The sequence below is a fragment of the Marmota flaviventris genome, chromosome 17 (assembly GCF_047511675.1).
Source record: "Marmota flaviventris isolate mMarFla1 chromosome 17, mMarFla1.hap1, whole genome shotgun sequence".
In the NCBI taxonomy this organism is placed as follows: Eukaryota; Metazoa; Chordata; class Mammalia; order Rodentia; family Sciuridae; genus Marmota; species Marmota flaviventris.
In genome coordinates this window covers 38,786,519-38,800,040 of record NC_092514.1, presented here as the reverse complement: position 1 = coordinate 38,800,040, position 13,522 = coordinate 38,786,519, and the positions used below count along the sequence as shown (strand labels likewise).

General features: G+C 50.4%; 1 pseudogene; it reads right to left on the bottom strand.

The window, feature by feature from the left end:
* Positions 1 to 306: 306 nt before the first annotated feature.
* Positions 307 to 8,727, bottom strand: LOC139702328 (notchless protein homolog 1-like; annotated as a pseudogene).
* Positions 8,728 to 13,522: the final 4,795 nt, after the last annotated feature.

Below are 13,522 nucleotides of genomic sequence, written 5' to 3'. Positions count from 1 at the left end.
AGCTCAGCACCTAGCAGGGCCAAGTGTGCTGTGGGAGAAGCAAGAGGCATCTGCTTTCTAGCTGTACTCTACTCTGGCCAGTGCACACAGACACATGTGGCCAGTGCCTGCCATGGACAGCACGGCTTTAACCTGTCCTCTGGCCAAGGTCACACTGGCCTCTCCCTTATGCATGGGGGAGAGGAAGGGCAATTCCTGGTCAGAATGGTTTTGCTATCACCCAGAACAAGGAAGGGGGTCAAAGAGATTTAGCACGGTGCACGGCTGAGCCCTAGGATTCTAGGACAAGGAACTGTAACCTGAACACACAATATATAAATTATTTATTTGGCCATAGAACCTGGGGTCTGACCCTGAACATAGCTGATACTTGGAAAAGGAGGCAGGGGCGACAACGGAGGCCTCACATACAGCCTGGCCTCCCCACTGCTGCCAGCACCAGCAAGGGACCGAAGAGTGCCCAGAGCAGGCAAAGGACCCGTGGGGAGACCCCACCAGGGTCTGTCAAGGACAGGAGGCCTCTGCTGGTGAGGAGGGGGTGTGCACTCCCATCCTGGTCTTTGTTTTCTGGCAGGGCGGGCAGCAGGCAGAAGAAGCCAAGTTCAGGTGGGAGTCAGAACTGTGAGACTTCATCTCCTCCATCTGTGGGGAAGAGAAGGAATCAGGCTGGGATGCCTCTGTACAATCTCAGGAGCCCACTGTGGGGGATGATTTTTTTTTTTTTTTTTTAACTTTGTATGTGGTGCTGAGGATCGAACCCAGGACCTTGCATGTGCGAGGCGAGCGCTCTACCACTGAACCACAATCCCAGCCCATGAATCACAACCCCAACCCGGGATGATCTTTTGATGACCTGAGAGTCATCAAAACCTGGCACTGTACCTGCTTTAGCCATGCAAACCCAGGCTATGTGTTCCCTGCCTGCCTCAGCCAGGACTCCACCTGGGACCTGGACTCTGATGCCCACTACCAGTGACAATCCTTTGCAAGTGCTTCAGTGTCAGAGTGTGTTTGCCCTCCTCAGTGATCCTCTATGAAGGTTCAAAAATTCCCAAGAGCCAGATTAAGTTTCCTGTGATTTCACACCAAAAAGCAGAACCAGGATCTGCACTCAGGTCTCAGGACTCTAACAAAGATTGAGTGCCTTGTGCTGGCGACCTGCACACACTGCTAGAGAGCAGCCTGAGTGCTGTCAGGGCCTCACAAATTCCCTAACTCCTGCAGCCCTCCTCGTGCCCACTGAGGACCTGGCTTCACACACCACCGCAAACTCTGAGTACCAGGATGGTCCCTGAGAATGCCATGCCACAAGGGAAAGAATGCAAAGAGGGACCAACCCACTCAAGGGTAAGAGGAACACCTCAACCACCACCTCCCCACACTCACATCCGGAGGCACTTGTCCTTCCCGCCACTTGCCACTCTCTGGCCATCTGGACTCCAGTCAACAGCATAAACCTAAACATGAAGAGGAGGAGGGGAAGGACAGTGGAACGGTGAGGGGAGAAGGGCCAGGGTGCAATCCCAGCCCCCTCCTGCCCGCAGTGGCAGCCCACCTCATCAGCATGGCCTGGCAGGTCTGTGGCCAGCTTCTGGGCCTTCACGTCCCACACCTTCAGGGTGCTGTCACTGCTACCACTGACCAGCAGGCGGCTGTCAGCTGACCATGCAATCTGATAAACAGCAGCCACATGGCCACGCAGGGAAGCCAGGTACCTGGGCCAGGGGAGGATAATGATGGAGATTATGAAACAGGTATGAAGTGTCCCCCATTCCCACAGCAGTGGTTCTCAGCCTTGCTGTCTGCTAAAATTACCTGGGAATTTTTACAGAACTGTGCTGCCTGGCCTCCGTGCCAGACCATTTTAATCATTGCCAGTCATTACTATTTTGTAAAACTTCCCTAAATGAATTGCTCTGGGGTGTCTGGTGCCAGGCTTCCTACCTGCATGGCTCCGCGTGCCTTAGAATCCAATGTGGCCACCTGCCTAGCCCATCTGCCTGACATCCCCCAGCATAGCAGCTGCTCGCTGACAGGTGGCCTGGAGTAACTGTGGGCCAGGCCCACCTGGAACTTTCAAATCAATATAGTCTATCTGTGACAGTTTGGACAAGCCATTAGGCCTGAGACTCAGTTTCTTTATTTGAAAAAGGAATTAAACAACTTATTACACAGAGCTGCTGTGTGAAAATACACAATAACTGACACTCAGTTTCCCTTCGGCCCCAACAAGGGTTCCCCTTTTTCCTGTCCCTGATGCATGTCTTTGCCTTGCCTCTGACCTAGTTAACCCCAAGTCATTATAACCCCTTACACTAGGGCTTCTGACACTTTTAACTGGTAGCAGTATCACCTGATGAGTCTGCATTTTCCATTATGCTCCCGGGAGACGATAATGCCACTGGCCCAGGGATCACACTTTGTGGGCAACGTAACGACTGCACCACAGCCCTACCTCGGGTTCCACTTTCTCGAGGGCTGCCACACCCCTGGCCCTCTGGCAAGCTCTAAGGTTATTTCTTTACTTTGATGTGAAGGGATCTAGCATTTTTAGTGCCCACTTAGTGCTGGTCCCAAATATACTATCTCACTGATCCTTGTAACAATACTGAAAAAGAGGAAGAAACACAGAAATCTAGACAATTGCTGAGGCAACATCAAGCGCCTTCTATAGCCACTGCATCCAGAGGCACACTGCCCCAACTCACCTGCCAGTCCTGCCGTCCCACAGCTTGATGGACTTGTCGAAGGAGGCACTGGCCAAATGCGGGAGTCAGGAGAAAAGAGCACCTGGTTGATGAGGGCTTGGTGTCCCGTCATCCGTGCAAGGGGCTTCTTGTCCTCTGCTGGGGACCACAGGAATAAGGTGAAGTCGTCTGAGCCAGACACCAGCCTCTCTGGGCCCTGGCCCTGGGGAGGAGGGGCAGAAAGTACATCATATTGGATATGGTCAGACACTGACCGCACACACCAGGGACACAGGCTAGGGCTAACTAGGAGAAATGAGGCTACTTGTTCACACATGACTCCAGGCAAGTCAATTCACCCAAAAGGAAAATGAAATCCTGTATGTTCACGGAATCATTTCTATGATACAAAATTGTATGACAAAGCAGGTACAGATTGGTATATTAAAAAAAAGGAACGGGCTGGGTTTGTGGCTCAGTGGTAGAGCACTTGCCTCGCAGTGTGAGGCACTGGGTTCGATTCTTAGCACCACATGAAGGTATTTGTCCACATACAACTAAATATATATATAAATATACATATGTGTGTGTGTTTGTGTGTGTGTGTGTGTGTATAAAAATCAAAATCAAATGCAAGACATTGGTAGCACTGGATGCTTCCATAAGGAATGGTTGGCTGTGCAAGAGATGAGTGATGTTTCACAGTATACCTTTTTATGAACTTTGAACCTTAGACCATGTGAATGTGGCCCTTATACACACACACTCACAAAATAAAATGATCCCCAGTGCATTTAAGATTTAAGGATCACAAATGAGGATTATTAAGAACAGGTTTTCAGTGGTGCAGGTCTATTCCCAGCTATCCAGAAGGGAGACTGAAGCAGGAGGATTGCAAATTCAAAGCCGGCCTGTGCAACCTGGCGAGCCCTTGTCTCAAACAAATAAACAAAAAACAACTTTTCAGAATAGGTACTCTGAGAACTGGAGCTAGAAGAGACTAGAAGGGAACAGAGGTCCAAGTGTCTGACGAAGAGTGTTTCAGTGACCAGCTGAGAAAAATACACAGAGCTGGGGAAGCACGTGGCTGGCACACACTCACCCGCACGAGGTTGTACTGGCTTAGGGCCCTTTCCTTCAGCTCCTGCACTGTGTCCAGGTACCACAGGAGAAAGAAGATGGGGAATAAGGCTGATTAGAAAATCCAATACAAAAAGCAACATCCCCATGATGTTGGAGAACTGGCTCCTCCTCCGGCAGCCCTCTCCCCTCCTCCTCTCACTCACAGGACCCCTACAGGTCTTGGGCATTAACCGTGGCCTCGGCAGGCTCAAAGGCTCCTGTGCGCATAGTCGGTGCTAAGTGCCATGGTATTCACCCAGTGGCCATGGCCTTGAAGAGTCCGGCACAGCACACCCTAGGGTGGAGGGAGATGGATCAAACACACATATAACCCACTTCCATCTTGGAAGATCAGCCCCAGGAGACCAGCATGGGATACGAACCAGGACCCTGAGACTTCAGCACCCATTCACTATGATCTTAATCAAACCACCCATGGGCTCAAGTTTCTGTTTATATATGAAATGAGAGGACTGGCCTGTTTCATGGAAGAGAAGTCCACCAGAATAAAAGGGCTCCAGTCAAACAGCTTTGGGATATGGTAGGTTTTAAAAAGCTAACCAGGCTTCCCACAGCAGGACTTTCCAGAGCTAGACTAGGATACTGGAGGGAAAGGAGGTGCTGGAATCCCCATAATAAAGCAGCACCAACCTCAGAGCCCCTTGTTGCAGCAGCACCCTTCTGACTGGACTCTCAGCACATTCGGGAAACACTGGACTTGCTGAGGCCAAGTGTGCTCCCAGTTCCAGCACTGTGTGCCCCCAAATTTGCCAGAATGGCTTCTGTACCCTCCCAGTTCTTACATCATGGGCCATCCAGACTTTGATGGTACGGTCCTGGGAAGCAGAGTACAGAAGCCCATCTCCTCCCCACCGGAGACAGGTGACTGACTGCGTGTGCCCGGTAAGGATTTGCTCACAGCGGCCTGCAGTTGTGTCCCAGACCCGCACACTGCCATCCTTGGAGCTGCTGGCCACGTAGCGGCACTCAGGGTTCCTGCCAAGGGGAAGGGAAATGTGCTCTTATTTCTGACCTGGCAATGCCGTTCGGCCCACAGCACCTCCCATTCCCAACTCAAAGGCCAGGGACAATCTCCTGATAGCTTCCTGACCCCAAGACCTGGCTGCTCTGCAAGACAGTTCCCAAGCCCAACCATGAGCAGCCTCCCTGCAAGTGGCAGGGTGGGTCTAGATCTAGAGGCCCCACCCCCTGTCAAGCTGTTACTGACGTCCAGATGCCCATCACACCCTTCAGGAAAGTGTCTCTGCATCAAACAGGAAAGGGGGCAGCTTTGATCCTGGCTAAGTTCAGTTAGTGTCACTTACGCATGGAGGGGCTCCCAGCTCAAGCCCGTAATCCACTTGCTGTGGCCGGCAAGGGTCCTGCCCACCTGCTTCCCTGTGCTTGGGTCCCAGAGGAGAATCTGAAGAACAGAAACTCACTGAATAATCCTCTCCAACCTATCCCAAAGGTCTCCTGGTTACCTACTACCCCTACACCTAACCCTTCCTGAAGATCCCAGGACCCTATTCTGAACTGGCCCTAAGTCCTTAGTTTTTGGTTTTTTGTTTTTGTACTGGAAATTTAACCCAGGGGTGCTTTACTACTGAGGTACATCCCCAGCCCTTTTTGTTTTTTGAGGCAAGATCTCACTAAGTTGCTGAGGCTGGCCTTGAACTTGTGATACTTCTGCCTCAGTCTCCCAAAGCTGCTAGGATTACAGGTGTGGACTACCTCACCACACCTGGCTGCTTAGTTATCTTGACACCACCTACCTGGCCATTCTTGCAGCCTGAGGCTAGTTTCTTGCCATCTGGGGACCAGGATATGCTAAGGACCCAGTGTCTGTGTCCTAAGAAAGCAAGGGAGAGAGAAAGGAGGGCCCACATCCATCTTCATCCTCAGTGCCTAACAATGCACGGCACATTGCAAGCACTCCTAAACCAACTGCCAAAAAAACGAATGCCAAGAAAAGGGGAGACGAGGATCCTAGGCTGAGGGAGAACTTTCTAATAATTCCTTATGGGACACGTGGTATAAAGGGTTTCCACACACAACATTCCTTTTAATTCTAATATAGGGAGCAAGACAAGAATTATCCTTTTCCAGATGTGAAGACAGAAGCTTAGGCATGCAGCATGACCTGCAACATATAAAATCATCCCAGTATATTCCTAGCATATAACATATAAAATCATCCTAGTATATGGTACAGCACTCACTCTCCTAGTGTGGTTCCCAGACTAGCACCATCAGCATCATCTGGAACTTGTTGGAAATGCAAATTCACAGGCCTTACCCCAGATCTACCAAAACAAAAACTCAGCAATCTGCATTTCGACAAGCCCTGGAGGTGATTCTGATGTATGCTAAAGTCTAAGAACAACTATGGCAGAGGTTGGATTTAAGCCAGGCTCTCCTTGCTAAGGGGTCAGCTCCTCTCCACAAGGCCATGTTGATTTTGGTCCAGTCTCTACCTGTTTTAAGTGGCTGGCTAGTCTCAAGGACACAGTCTCTATCTAGGAATAGAGAACCAGATATTGGATGGTAGGGGGTTAGAACTGACTCTGAGCTTCCCCACAAACTAAAAAGAGCTGGGCAATTCAGCCACCTTAAGACCTCAAGTGGCTACATACATACTGACCCTTGCATGTGAAATGTGGTGTCTCTGTGCTGAGATCCCAGAAGCGCACAGTGGTGTCTCCGGAGCCACTGGCCAAGTACCTGGGGAAGAGAAGAGGCCCCTTGACTGTGGCAGTGCACCCCAGATGCTGCACATGTGCATTCCTGTTGCCTATCCAACCATCTGTGAACAAAATCTGGGATAGGACTCCTTCCTCTCCCTGAGGAGGAGAAATATGGCAATGATGCCATTTGGGAGAAGACCCCAGGAGGCCACTTCACCTCCTTCCTGATAGGAAGGACCACAGTGATAACCTGCTCATTCTTTCCCCCTTTTCAGTGCTGGGGTCAAACCCAGGGCATTCAGCGTGCTAGGTGAGCATTCTACTACTGAGCTACATTCCAAGCCCTTTTTAAAATGTTGAGCAGTGTCTCAGTTGCTGAGGCTGGCTGTGAACGTGCAATTTTCCTGCCTCAGCCTCCAACATTGCTAGGATTAAAGGCATGAGCCATTACACCTGGCTGTAACTAGCTTTGGAAGCTTTTCATATCCTCAGAGGGCTCTGAGAAGAAATGAATCCCAGTTTCATGGGAAATAAATGAATTCAGAAAGGTGAAGTGACTCATTCAAGTCACACAGCTCAGAAGGGATGAACCTAAAGCTCCCATGCTCTGACATCAAGTCCATGAAAGACTCTTCCAAGGCAGGTATCCTTAGCCCTTGGAAAACAGACCTCAATAGGGAAGTCCCTTTCTTGCAAACTGGGTGCACAGCTCAAGTCTATGGTAGGCAACATCAATCTTAACTCTGGGGCACTCTCCCCACCCCAGTTAGAGACGGCATCCCCAGACCCCAACCACAATTCTACAGCTATCCTTACTTTCCTGTGGGGCTAAAGGCCACAGAAATGACTGCTTCACTGTGGCCCTCCAAGGAGCTGGTGCAGCGGGTCACGGCTCGGACCCTGAAGATGGCCTGTGGCTGGTAGATGATGTCTAGGATCTTCTCTGTCTCGACTGCCTGGGACTCCAGTGTCTTCCCCAGCGAGGAGGTGATTTCAGCATCATGGACAAAGAAAGCCAGGGGCAGGGGATCCTCCTGCAAAACAATGGTGAAGGGCAACTCTACTATGCAGGACATACAGGGTCCACCTCTGCCCTGGACACTCCCCAGTGAGCGGTGGGAGGTAAGGTTGCCTTCTTTACAGCCACTCTGCTTGGGATACCCCTATCAGTCCCCATATGGCAGGATGTTTTAATCCTTGAAGAGCAATCTTAGGACATTCACATCATCTGCATATCACAACTACCCTGGGAAACAGACATTACTATCCCCACTTGATGGATTAAAAAAATAGGCTCAGAGGAACTAAATAATTAGTTCAATGTCCTATTGCTAATGACTAATTCAGGTTATCTGGTGTTCTGCAAAAAGAACAGCAAGATTCAGGGTTAGGGTCACCACATAGCATTATTTGGTATCTTCCAAACCATCCCACTAGTCTATACCTGTGTAAGAAGCATCTGAAAAGCGGATTTAAAATGCGGACTGTTTGCCTGGTCTGGTTTAGTAAGTGGGGTAGGGGCCAAGAGCTGCATTTTTAGGCACTACCCCTCCCCAGCAGAGAGCAGCACTTCATAAACACTGATTGAAAGGTTAAGAACACTGGTTTTGAGTCTGTCAGACTTGCATTCCAATTCCATATCTATCACCTGAGGATATTAATATGTCCCTTCTTAAGGGACTGTGACATGGAATCAAGGAGATTTGGCACCCAACGCGTTCAAAATGCGGCCTCTGCGCAGGTGAACACGATGTGAAAGGGGTGAAAGCCCCACCTTCTGCCCTCACTGGGAGGCGGGTGGGGACTCCGCAAGGCAGGCCACCCACTGTTGGTTAGCGGAGGGGCCCCTGAACCCCAGATCCTCGATCTCCTGGTCCTCCACTGGGCCCACCCTGGGGAGGAGAAGCCGGGCCGCTCACCTGCGCCAGCAGCGCGTTGCACACCAGCTGCAGCTTGTCGGGAGTGATGTCCACGGGCACGTCGAACGGGGAACCCAGCAGCTGCCCGCCCTCATCCTGGAACTGCACTAGCAGCCGCTGCACATCGGGCGCCGCCGTCTCGTCCTGCGCGAACAAGCGGGGTGTCAGTGAGCTTCGCAGCCCGATCGCTGGCCCCGGCTTTGCCTCCCACCGGCCTCGGGGACCCCGCCCGGCGCCGAGCCACGGAGCCCCCGCCCCATCTGAGCACACCCACCACCACTGCGGCCGCCATCCTGCGTCCCCACGTGGAGGAGAAAGATTCCGGCAGGGACAGAGCGCCGCCGCCGTGCCGCGCGTGGCCGCCGACGGCCACAGCGCCCTCTGGGGTTCGGAGGAGAAGAGTCGGGCCGTCCCTAGCCGGAACTCTGGACTTCCTCTGATCAACAGCCTTTCCATATTTGTCCCCGCGGTGCCTTCCTGGGTATAATCATCCTTTTTAGACTCTTCGCGACAGGGATTCTTGCCCTATTTTATAAATGAGCAAACCGAGGAGTTGGGAAGTTAGAGACTTACCTCCAAATAACAGAGACAGAAAACGGCAGAGACTGAGTGGGCTGAGTTCCAGTCAGCGCACCTGGCAGGGGTGGCTTACAGAGTCAGAAACTATTATTCTTTTTAAAAATGGGTGGAGTCAATTAATATTTGATGAGCACAAAAGCAAATAATCTCAGCTGGACATGATGGTGCAAACCTATAATTCCAACTACTTGAAAGGCTGAGGCAGGAGGATGACAGTTTGGGGCTAGCCTTGGGCACTTAGCTAGATCCAGACTCGAAATAAAAAATAAAAAGGGCTGGGATGTAGTTCAGTGGTGGAGTGACCTGCCTCGCACACCATGAGGCCCTGAGTTTGATCTCCAGCACTGTAAAGAATTGGGGGTGGGGTGGGGGCGCAAACCATCTGCAGTTACCAGCGTTGTACAGCAATAATAATAATAGTAATGATAGCACTGTGTCAGGCATTGTTCAAAGTGCTTTATATACTTGACTCATTTAATCTTCACAACAGCCCTTTCCTCTCACATTTCTGATGAGGAGCCCAAGCAAAGAGTAATGAACATGAACTCTCTTATTGGTCACTTGGGATCTTCTCCAGCTTCTCTCCTGTCCATGACCCCTCTGGCAGTCTCAAACTCCTAAGTCACTTCTGCCTCACTTACAACATTATTCCCTCCAGCCACCCTGCCACACTGAGTAACACACCTTCACTTCTCTTTCTTTTTTTGGTACTGAGGATTGAACCCCTGAACACTTTACCCCTACCCATAGCCCAGCCTGTTGCTATAGTTTATTTATAGACAGGGTCTTGCTGATTTGCTCAGGTTCTCTCTAAGTTGCTGAGGCTGGCATTGAACCTTCGATCCTGCTGTCTCATTCTTCTGAGCTGCTGGGATTATAGGAATCCACCACTGCTGACTATTGCTTCCTGTGTGGACTACCACCACAGCCTCTGGACCTGCCTCCCCGTCTCTATCCCCTTCCTGCTGCAGCCAGGGCCATCTTTCAAACCAAAAACTGCTCTATTACTGACTTTTCATCCAAAACCTTTCAATGTTCCCCTTACATGCGAGAATGAACCACACTCCTTATGGCCCACACAGCCTCACTGTCTCAGCCACCCCTCTCTAAGATCAGAGCCTTCTGTCTTGTTTCTGAACTTGTCCAAGGCATGGCTCTTCCTACATTAGTGCTCTTGTACTTGCAGGTTTTCATTTTTCCTGTCTGGGAATATTATGGACAGAATTGTGTTCTTTGAAATGCATGTGTCAAAAAACATACGCCCTCTAGGGAGGAAATAAAGTTTAAGTGAGGTCATAAGGGCAGGGCCCGAGTCTGATTGAACTGGTGCCTTTATAAGAAAAAGAAGGGAGTCCAGAACATGCACTCTGCCCCCCATCCCTGGTCTCTCCACCTCTCCAACTATACCTCATTCTGAGGACACGGAAGCACTAAGGAGCCCAAGAAGCAGAGGAGAGAGGCCTCACCAGAGTCTGACCCAGATGGCACCTTGATCTTAGGTTCTCAAGCCCAGAGCTGTGAGAAAATCAATGTCTGCTGTTTGGGCCTCCCAGATGGTGGTATTCTGTTATAGCCATCTGAGCAGACTAATACAGGCTGCTGAGACAGTTCCTCATTCTTCAGGTCTGGCCTTAAATATTCATTCATTTATCCATCCAGCAATTGTGTTGAGCAAGTATTCTCTGCCAGACCTTGCTCTTAAAACTCTACATGCATTAAACTAATTTATCACTTATTCAGGAAAACCTTCTCTGAAACAACATCATAGTCCCTTGTTTTGCATTTTTATTTTATTTATTTATTTGGTACCAGGCTTTGGGTGCTTAACCACTGAGCCGCATCCCCAGCCCTTTTAATGTTTTATTTTAAAACAGGGTCTTGCTAAGTTGCTCAGAGCCTTGCTAAGTTGCTGAGGCTGGCTTTGAACTTGTGATCCTCCTACCTCATCCTCCTAAGCCGCTGGGATTATAGGTGTGAGCCACCAAACCTGGCCTGTTTTGCATTTTGAAAACATCTTAGTATTCCTCACATTTAGAAATCACAGATCTAGCTGGACATGGTGGGATCCTCCTAACAACTCAGGAGGCTGAGGCAGAAGGATCACAAGTTTGAGGCCAGCCTCAGCAATTTAGCAAGACCCTGTCTCAAAATAAAATGAAAAATTAAAAAGGCTAGGGATGTTTAGTGGTAGAGTACCCCTGGGTTAATCCCCAGTACCAATAAATAAATAAATGGAAAGAAATCACAGTTCCATGGAATTACTTCATTAATTAATTTAATAAATACCACTGAGCACTTACTATGTTCCACAAATTGTTATATACACTGGGAATATGTAAGTGAATAAGTGGAACAAATCCTTGCCTTGTGAGTGTTCTCTGCTTCCCTTACCTTTCACAGTTCCTGGCACATAGGAAATGCTTGTAGAATAAATTACTGATCAGGATTTGAATTTAGGGTTCCTTAGCCCTAAAATCATAAAACCAAAGTTCTCTGCTAATGGCAAGCTCCCTATCGTATTACCTCATTGTTTGCCCCACAAAGGGGATCCAGGGTTTAGGATAACAAGAAGGCAGGGGATTCATCCATCCATTCATTCATTCGTTCATTCAACAAATACATGTGAAGGCGGGCACAGTGGCACACACCTCTACTTGGGAGGCTGAGGCAGGAGGATCACTGGAGCCCAGGAGTTCAAAGCCAACCTGAGCAACACAGTGAGACTCCTTATCACAACAAAAACAAAACCGAGGACAAAACCAAAATCAGAGCCTGGGGACATAGCTCAGTTGGTAGAGTGCTTGCCTCGAATGCACAAGGCCCTGGGTTTGATTCCCACCACCACCAAAATAAATAAATAAACAAACAAACAAACAAATAATAATAATAAAATAAAATCAACTATGGATTGGGGTTTAGCAGGGAAGTAGATCCTGTCCAAGGCACACTTAGCTGTGTCTAAATGTCCAAGGTCACAGGATGAGGAGCAGGATCTGAATTGGGTGACTCTACCTACCCTTTTTCTTCAGTGTCTTTTGGGCAAGTTGGAAAATATATGGGAGGTGGGGGTGGAATAGGGGTGCGAGAACACAGCCTGGCATACAATGCCATTCTCCCATGCAGAGAACGTGACTCTGCCTGTCTCTCTGGTTGGGTGGGGGGTTTGCAATCTTTTTGAGCTGCTGTCCTTTCCCTCCAGAAGCGAGCACTCAGCCCCAGTTTGGGGGCTTTGGAGGGCAGAAAGATTCTCAGTCCAAGTGGGAACATCTAAGTAAATTTGCCTTGGCAGCCCTTCCCGAGTGAAGGAATAACAGTTGCGCCCCAGGATCTCCCCCTCTGCGGTAGTGGATGCAGCTTATTCCCAGAAGCCTGCTTCTGCTGAGGAGCCTCCTCTTGTCCTGGGAGGGTTCCCTGTGACCTGGGCTGAGGGAGTCATAGTTCTTGGTCTCAGGGAATTTGCATTCTGACCCACCCCTGGCCCTTGATTTCAGTCTGATGGGGAAGAAACAGAGCCCTCAGGGAGCTCCCAATCTGACCAGAGAGGTGGGCTGAATGTGTTCCCAGGACATAGTGGAGGGACGGGTAGAAAACATTCACACCCAAACAGCCACCCACGCACACTACACCTGGCTGGTAGGTCAGGCTCCTCTTTCTGCAAAGCAAGGACATTTCAACAGGCGAATGCAGGACAGCCAGGTGGAGGTGCTGCAATAAGTACAAGTGGAAGAGGAAAAGGAACTTTCCTCCAGTCTGTCCTCCCCCTCCCGCCAGAAAGGCATTTCTGGAAGTCTCCAGTTGGTCAGGGACCTGGGCAGCTGCTCTGTGTCCACGTCCATCAGCCCCTCAGCTGTCACTCTGCTCCCAAAATAGCAATGGCGGTGGTGGAGAGGGGGAGGTTGTTTATCTGGGAAGGAGGTGGAGATGGGGCATTACGGCTGTGCCTGGGGAGGGGGTCTGCTGGGGGGTTCCCGTCCCTTCTGGATCTTTCTCTCGCTCTTTGTGGTACGAGTGTCTGAGGCTCCCAGGACTGCCCCTGAGCCTGGTGCTCAAGGGGCAGAGGACAGTCAGCACCTCCACGTGGTCATGACTGTCCAGTCCAGGGAGGGGGAGGACCCTGAGTATCAATGACAGACTCCAGGGACACCTGCCCCTGTGTCCAAATATGGTCTCGAGCCACTGGCTGGAGTGATAAAGTCTCCTGGGTCAGGGCTGGGAGGGGCAGACCGAGGCTGTTGGCCGAGGTGGGCAGAACTCCAGAGCAGCATCCCAGGAGCAAGCGACCTGCTGAGAGGGTGAGCTGCCCGGGAGACTCTAGGGAGAGGGTGCTGGGAACCCTCAGGCCTGCTGGCAGATGATGGTGTAGGCCTTTAGCACTTGGCTTCACCCAACTGGGCTGAGAGGCACCGGGACTCAGATACCCTCTCAAGGGGTCAGGCTCTGAGCAAATGTTATAATGTCCTTCAGGGGTGATTATTTTGGGGCTGCTCGGGTAGGTCCCTTCCATGCAGAATGCCCGCCCTCCACCCTG